Source organism: Olea europaea, unplaced genomic scaffold (genome assembly GCF_002742605.1).
Source record: "Olea europaea var. sylvestris unplaced genomic scaffold, O_europaea_v1 scaffold1520, whole genome shotgun sequence".
NCBI lineage: Eukaryota > Viridiplantae > Streptophyta > Magnoliopsida > Lamiales > Oleaceae > Olea > Olea europaea.
The window spans coordinates 239,549-248,362 of NW_019232785.1; positions in this window are offsets into that span (position 1 = coordinate 239,549).

An 8,814-nucleotide genomic window follows, 5' to 3' on the forward strand; every position below is an offset into this window, starting at 1 on the left:
TTGATCATACTTGTTGAGATATAATTATGTATACTTCAAATTGCATAACCTGCTTTATAGTTTGTGTAAATTACATGATAAGAAAATATTTATGTAATATTCTACTCCATTTTAAAATTTGCATATCCTATAACTCTATCACATTGCTTGAATTTGTTATATTTTGTGGGTTGTATAAACTTGATTTTGTGATTTTATTTGTTAGTATGACAATTGCACACAAATTTGAAGTTGAGGTCTGGAGAAGCACTGGACTTTAGTTTTTGGCGCCAAAAGATAAGAGCTCTGTTGTTATAACAAAGGTGTGCTGCTATTCTTGATAGATCATAAGGTATTGAAATTAGCGCTTTTAGGAGACAAGAATTAGACACGGTTGCCTGAAGTTTTGTCTTTCTTGACTTATCTAATAATATGATAAGAAAAGTTGGGGAAACCACCACTACTGAAATCTTGCGAGCGAAGTTAGAATCACTTTATCTAACTAAAACAATACCTAACAAATGTTATCTCCTAAGACAATTTTACAACTTCAGATTGATATCTCTTCTACCCTGTAAGAAAATATTGATAAATTCACAAAACTAATTTAAAATTTGGATAATTGTGAAGAGAAAATATTCGATAATCAACAGGTTATTGCTAAATTCCTTAAGTGAGAGGTCTAAGGGTCTCAGAAATGCTCTTGAATATGGAAGATGGGATCTTACCATTGATATAATCACTTCAGCACTAAGAAATAGAGAATTTGAACTAAAAACTGAATCTAAGGACTAAATTGGTGAAGGGTTAAATGTGAAAGAGAAGCTAAATCAAAACAAAAGAAATAATCAGTGCAACTTTCATTCTCAAAAGAAATGAAGATCCAAAAATCTTAGATTTGGAGATAAAAACAAGAATTAATTGAAATCAATGAGTCAATTCAGGAACTTTTACTATTGTGGGAAGACTAGACATTTCATAAAAGATTGCTTTAAGAAGATATCTGATATGAAAGATAAGACCAATTCTGATGGATCTACAACTATTGGCTACAATAATGAATCTAATTTTCAAGGAGTTGTCCTTGTTACTGCAACTAAAATAAATCCAATAGAGTGGGTTCTTGATTCTAGTTGTTTTTTCCACATGTACCACATTAGAGAATGGTATGCTGGCTTTACTAATCTGAATGGTGTCAAATTTAGATGGGTAATATATGACTTGTCAAATAAAAAGTATTGAAAATCTTAATCTTTTATTGGAAAACATTCATATTCTTGAATTGTCTCAAACTAGGTATGTGCTTGATCTTCAGAGAAACTTGATCTCTTTGGGATAATTAGACGATGAATATGAAATTAAAATTCATAAGGGATTTACCAAAATAAGTCTTAACTCTAAAGAAATAAATTCTTCTCCTAATGTCAATGGAATTTATACACTACAAGTTGAACCATGAGTTGGAAATAGCTCGTAGTTGTGAAATCCTATGACGATAAAACTTTAACTTTGCACAATAGATATAGTCATATCAGTGAAAAGATATTTGTGATTTTAAATAAACTAGGATGTTTTGGAAAAGATAATATTGAAAAATTAGAGTTTTATAAAGATTTTGTTATTGAAAAAAACAAAATAAATTACCTTTGGAAACTAGGATTCATGAATCCACTTTAATACTTGAATATTTCCAAAACTTTAAACAATGAAAATTAATTATTGAAAATCAAACTAATAAGAAAATCAAAGCACTTAGAATAGCTAATAGTTTGAAATTCTGGAATTTTGAATTTGACTCATTTTGTAAAGAATATGGAATTTTGAGATACAGAGCAGCAACATACAACCCTTAACAAAATGGTATTATTGAGACTGAATAGAACCTTATTGGAAAAAGTGATATATATGTTACTAAGTTTTGGTCTCCCAAAATTTTTCTAGAGAGAAGCCTGAAAACTGCCACTTATTTGATTACTAGAATTCCTTCAAGTGCTATTGATTTTTATATCCCTGAAACTCTATGGTGTGGAAAGTCTCCAAATTATTTTAACTTAAGGTTTTTGGGTGTGATGCCCACTCTCATCAAGATAAGGGTAAACTTGAACCCAGATCTCAAAAATGTATTTTTCTGAATTATGGAGAAGAAACTATAGACTTTGGGTAAGAAGCAAAAATAGGTTCAGAGTTATCACCAACAGAAATGTCATTTTCAATAAAAGTCGGTTTCCTCGTAAAAGCCCCTCAAACTAGAAATTAGATGAATTTGTTCCTATTAAAGAAACTATAATAGAAAATCAAGAAATTGACTTTATTGAACCTAATGACTTGATTGATGTGGAGACCACTCAATATGAAATAGATCAGTCTCAAGATGAATCTAAAAATGAAAATGAATCTCAAGTTACTACTCATGATAACTATTGGTTAACCAGGGATAGAGGTAGAAGAAATAGGTTTCATTCCACCAAAATTAACACTATTGAATTTGTGACCCTCTATTCTAATTCAAAATCTGTTAACTCCGAACCTACAATCTTTGAAGAAGGTATCAACTGCAAAGAATCTAAATTGTGGGTGGAAGTCATGAAGGAAGAAATAAATTCCTCAATTAAGAATAAGGCATGGATTTTGGTTAATTAGCCTAAAAACTAAATGAGTGTTTATTATAAATGGGTATGCAAAGTTAAAGAGGCTGAACCTAATTTTGGGGGTAAAAGATATAAGGCCAAACTTGTGGCCAAAGATTTTACACAAAGAAAGTACTGATTACAATGAAATTTTCTCACCTCTTGCTAAGTACACCTCAATCAGAATATTGCTTGCTCTTACAACTCATTTCAACTGGAAATCAGACCAACTTGATGTTAAGCTGTCTTTTAAATGGTGATCTTGAAGAAACTATTTTTATGAATCAACCAAAGGTATTTGAACTAAGTTCTAAATACGAAAAGGTTTGAGAAATCTCTTTATGACTTGAAACAGCCACCAAAGCATTGGTGTAAGAAATTTTATTCTTATGTTTAAAATCTAGGATTACTTAAGAGTAATTTTGATTCATGTTTCTTCTTCAAAGGATAAGGTGGACCTGATTCTATCTATCTATTATTGCATGTTGAATGATTTACTTTTTCCTCGCCATGATAGATCTGAAATTGATTCCGTTAAATCGAAACTTAAAAACAATTTTGAAATTAAAGATCTAAGACAAGCTAAAAGAATTTTAGGCATGGAAATAAAAAGAAATAGACACAATTATGTTTTGTTTGTGAACCAAAGCTCTCATATGAATAAAGTACTTGAAAATTTTGCTATGATCAAATGCAAACCTATTACTCTGCCTATTGTGAATCATTTTAAACCTTCAAGTGAGCAATCTCCTAAAATTGATGAAAAATTTGACAGGATGAGTAAAATGCCTTATGCAAATACTGTTGACTTTATTATGTACACTATGATATGTACCAAATCCGATTTAGCTCATAGTATAAGTATCTTAAATTGATTTATGACCAATCCAAGTGGAACCCATTGATTAGCAATTAAATGGATGTTAAGGTATTTAAAAGGCTCACTTACTTAAGTTTAAAATTTCAAAGGTCTAATGACGGTGTTATAGTGAAGGGGTATATTGACTCTAATTTTGTAGGTGACCTAGATGAGAGAAGGTCTACTTCTTCTCATGCTATAACTGTTTGTGATGGCTATATTAGTTGTAAGTTCCAACTGCAAAAGCTTGTGGCTTTATCTTCCAATGAAGCTTAATACATTGTAGCATGTGATGCTGTTAAAGAAGGACTGTGGTTGAGGGGTTTATTAGATGAAATTTGTTTTGTAAATAAAGTTGTTGGAATTCATACAGAAAATCAAGGTACTATTCATTTGAGTAGAAATCTTGTATATCATGATAGAACCAAACTTGTTGATATTAAATTTTATTTTGTTAGGAACATGGTTGAAAAGAGTTTGATTAATCTGGGTGAGATTCCAACTGAATTTGACCCTCTGATGTGGTACCGAGATCTTACTTTTAAATGGATTCAAAAATTGTTTGAAAATTATGAACATCATTGGAAGGTTCTTAGAGGAAACGAAACAAGTAAATGTTGTTTAAACCACTAAATGAATCTAGAATAGTCAGTAAGGTGGAGATTGCTAGATTATTGGGTTGCCTCACTATTATGATCAACTTGGTTATTTCCTATTTTGTCTTTTGGGCTTATTGAGATGGACCATTACTATGCTACTGGGTCTTATCCATTAAGCGATAAAACGCGTTTTCTAAAATGCGACTTTGCCTCTTAAGTTGGTTGATCTTGGCCTTACACGTGGCCATGCTGTGACCATTGGATATGATATTTTAGTAATACTATGTAAGCTCTCCAATCGTCTTTTTCTTATGTTAGTTGTGAGATTCTAGGGTTTTTCTAGTTTCTTTTTCTCTGTACTGCATCTTCGTCTTCTTCTTTGTGCTGCAATCTATGTAAAATCCTTAGTGAGATTTCATTGGTGTATTTTGTGTACAAAAGAGAGATTAAGAAAATTGTCGTTGTATGACTGTTTTTAGAGAGACTAGAGAAATTTTTTCATATATTTGATATGTACTGTCCTTGACGATTTTAGTGGATTCGAGCAAAATCTACTTGATAGATGCTCAATGTGATGAGTAGGCCTTTGGATGAACATTTGGGACCTAAAGGGTGAAAAATCTGTGCGTTCTTCCTTTTTCTGTAATTTTTACTTTCTTACAAACGTTTTGTTATTCGGTTTATGATTCTAAGACCAACACTTCTTTTTGTTGATTGTTTCTTCAGCACGCAAAAGATGATTCTTTAAGAGCTCACCAATACCAAACCAAGACTAAATATTTACACTCATAGAAAATCTCCTATTAACGGGAGAAATACAAAAGTATATGTTTGATATCTAAAGAACAAGAAGTTTAAACTGAAGCAACAAGAAGTTAAATGAATTGGTTGTACCTAGAGAATCGACGAATGCTAAATTTACCTACCATGGTAATATATTTAACTATATTTTATCTTTAACATGATCTATAAAGAGTTTCCAATAAGGAAAAGAAAAGAAAAGAAAAGAAGAGGGGGAAGGGAGTAAAGATAAGAAAGTAAGATGAGCGGCAAGCAAATGATGATTCCGAAACACTGCCGACAGCCTTATTTGCATTCTTTTGAGAGCACTTTTTGTGAATTCTTTTATATTTTAAAGACGATTAATAAATTTCTTTTTGACTGATTTTAAAAAGTAAAAGGACCAATATTAAATATACCGCCCGAAGACTCCTTGTTCTACTCTTCCCTTTGTCATCCGTTATTATATTAATCGTTCGAAATAAAATGTGAGAAGAATTGTGCAGAAAAGTGAAAGCAAAAATTCCAAATTCAGTTTTCTTTTCAATAAATTTATTATCCACTATTTCAGTCATTTTCTGCAATCACTACCATAGTTGGATATATAAGAAACGTTAATAATTTAAGTTTTTATCACTGCAATGGAAATTAGAGGAAAAAAATTATTTTCGCTTATTAGAGAACACGATGGGAATCATTTTTCCTGCTATAGAAGAAGTGCATATCTTAAAAACTCTACATTTACGTTAAACAATAATAACACTATTTCGAAGAGCTCGTTGAGATCTTGGTATCCATCACAACAAAATACTAAATGGCCACGAGACTAAGACAAATGAATTATTCGAAAAAAACCACTCAACTCGTTCTTCAACTATATATTTTTCACCTATACATTCACTTGGCTTGGCATGCAATTTTTTTTCCTATCGACAACTTGCTAGATAAATGCAATGCATCTAAAATTTAAAAAGAAAATATGCAGTAAAATTTAACATCAAATAAACAAGTAGCAATGAACAAAACCTTATAATTAATGTGACTACTGACTAATATTAAAGGTGGCGTGGAGGGCAAAGCCAAAGGGCACATTATCTGCCTAAAAGGGAGGCCATGCTGCCCTTTACTTCACGCATTTGCGTTGCTTCCAAGTCCCATGTGCTCTTTAAAATCCAAATTGCCCAACTTGTGCTTTGACTTATATATATACATATTCCCTTTTCTTTTCTTTTATGTTTTCTTGTCTTGTCTGAATTAAAACTTGCTTATAAGTTAGAGTAAAATAATTGGGGGTGATTGAGCAATTTGGTGCACCACAATCGGGTAATTATTGTAGCATGCCCTTTTGTCCCCCTAACATGATCGCCTATTATATTATGCTTTATAAAAAGATTAAACCATCCATTTCCACCATGCAAGATAGCACAATTAGGGGCGAGCTCCACTACTAAGCTATCTTAGGGTCCATTTGACACGACGTTTAAAAAATTTAAAAGAGTTTTTAAATTTATAAGTTGCTTTTGAACTTATTTGATTAATTTTATGAAAGTATTTTTTATTTATTTTTAATTAGAAGAACTTTTAGAAGAAGTTGGTCTAATATAATTTTCTCTAAAAGCACTTTAGATATATAGAAGATCTTTCAAAAATTAGTTTTCAAATAAAATTAAGGCAACTTACTCAAGAAATTTTTCTACAAGACGCAAAAATAAAAGTCGTGCGAAACGAGCCCTGAAATCTTTTTCTAACCCGATGAAGTTTTTTCACTGCATTTGCATTTACCATCACACGTATTAATACTATTGAAAATGGTAGCACCAAATTACCTTTTAGAAATATATTGAAACCATTTAACCCTATTTGGTCCCCATTAAATTCTATTTCATTTTTCTTTCTTTTATTTTCAATCACACAATCTTCCATAAAAAATATTACACGTAAATTAAAAAAATTTCCTTCTTTTTCAGCTACTCATTTTTTTCAAACAAATACCATTCAACCCATTTTTGTTTCAAAAAATGGGGCCAAACGGGGGCTTACTCTCTCTTTTATGAACTTTTCCTAATTAATTAACATAATTTCTTCTCCTCTAAATTCCTGCTTGACTCGATTCAAAATATTTTCAAGATAAAATGAAACAAGAAAAGATTAAACACACAAACTATTGAAATTTAATATTAACTTATTGATAAGTTAAGAAATACTAATCACTACCTAATATATTCAAATTGTTTACACTCAAGTCAAATTTTGTTTGCTTTGGACTTAACGGAAAGATTCGGACAAAATATGATACTATTTTTTGCGTAACATCACAATCAAATTTATGTAACGTAGAATATAATAGAAGACGACAGTATTCATTGGAGGAGTTGTTGGCTCTCCTTATTCTTCTATTTATATGACATATACAATGGAACAAAAGGTTTTTTTATGAAAAACTTAAGGTAATTTTTATTAAAAGGAATTTTTAGGCCCCGTTTGATTACACGAAATTTTCCATGGAACTTGGAATTCGAATTCCAACTTCCACTTTTGGCCTGTTTGATTGACAAAATTTTCCAGGGAATTGATTTTCCATGAATTTCTAGGTACAACACCTTAAAGCGTGATTTTCCAACTTTTTTTTTCCTAGGGGATAGGTGGTTTTTGGTTTTCCACCTTATTTTTTTTTTATTTTTTGCTTTTTTTTTTTTTTTTAATTGTTGGCAATGGGAACAAATTTTAGGAATAATTGTAAAAGAGGATATCCCTGAAATTGACAATTTCCACGTAAAACAAAGTCAAACGAACATCAAAAAATACTTTTACTTCAACATTTTTCACGTGAAAAATTTATACAATCAAACACAATAATTTACAATTTCCATGAAAATAATTTCTAGGTAATTCAATTCCCTGGAATTCATTTTCTTTCCATGTAATTTTCCTACTTGTAATCAAACGCACCCTTAAGGTAATTAACAAAGCTATAAATAAAATATTAACTCTGTATTTAAGCAACGGATTTTGATGTGAGATATCGTTTTGTGTCTAAAGAAATTGCTCGTGGTAATATTGTAGTGAGTAAGGTTGATACCAAGGATAATCCTGATGATATGATAACAAAATCACTTCCCATTGCTAGGTTTGAACAATAATTGAACTGAATTAGTGTTTGTCATTGATATAGCTCATTAAGATTTGTTTGAAAGATGAGGAATGGTGTTTACTTTGGAGATGTATTTTTTGGAAGTCATTATATTGGAATTTGGTTCAAGCCTTCAAGGTAAAAATTTGTTATAATATGATCCAAATTCTCGTGAGTATTGGAGTTTTAATTGAAATGGTTTTGGAGAGATTAAATTATGGATTGGGAAGTAAAGTCATTGCATTTTTGCTATCCTATCGATAGTTGGCCGCTCGAGCGACAACTACATATTTTCTACACAAACTTGTCATCTGCTTGGCTCTCAAGCGGCGAGGTTGTTGCCTGCCTGGCGCTCAAGCGACAAGTTTATCAGGTCCAGGCCCGTTTTCGCGTTTTGACATGTTTAGGACTCTTATTCATCCACAACTTGATTTCTAAGATTTTATATATATAAATAACGGTTTGTATTGTTCTCATAACGTTCATACAATATCTTGAGAACTTTATATTATAATTGAGATCTTGTTGTAAATATAATTACTATTGATTGGAACTAGAGACTTGCAAAGTTTGGATTCAACTCTAGCAATACTCAATCTATTACTAATAATATTTAACCCTAAGTAAACCCTTTGCACTTTAAAAATACTTTTACTTAATCACTCATTAAAACATGCCAAACTACGTAATTCAAATCCATCAAACAACTCCATTCCACTCGAATAAGGTGGGCTTGTTCGCTAGGACTATACCATGAACCTACCTGCTAAATTCTAATTTGATTCTAGATAAATTTTAACTTATTTGAATCTTAGAATCAAGAATCAAACGGTCGTAACA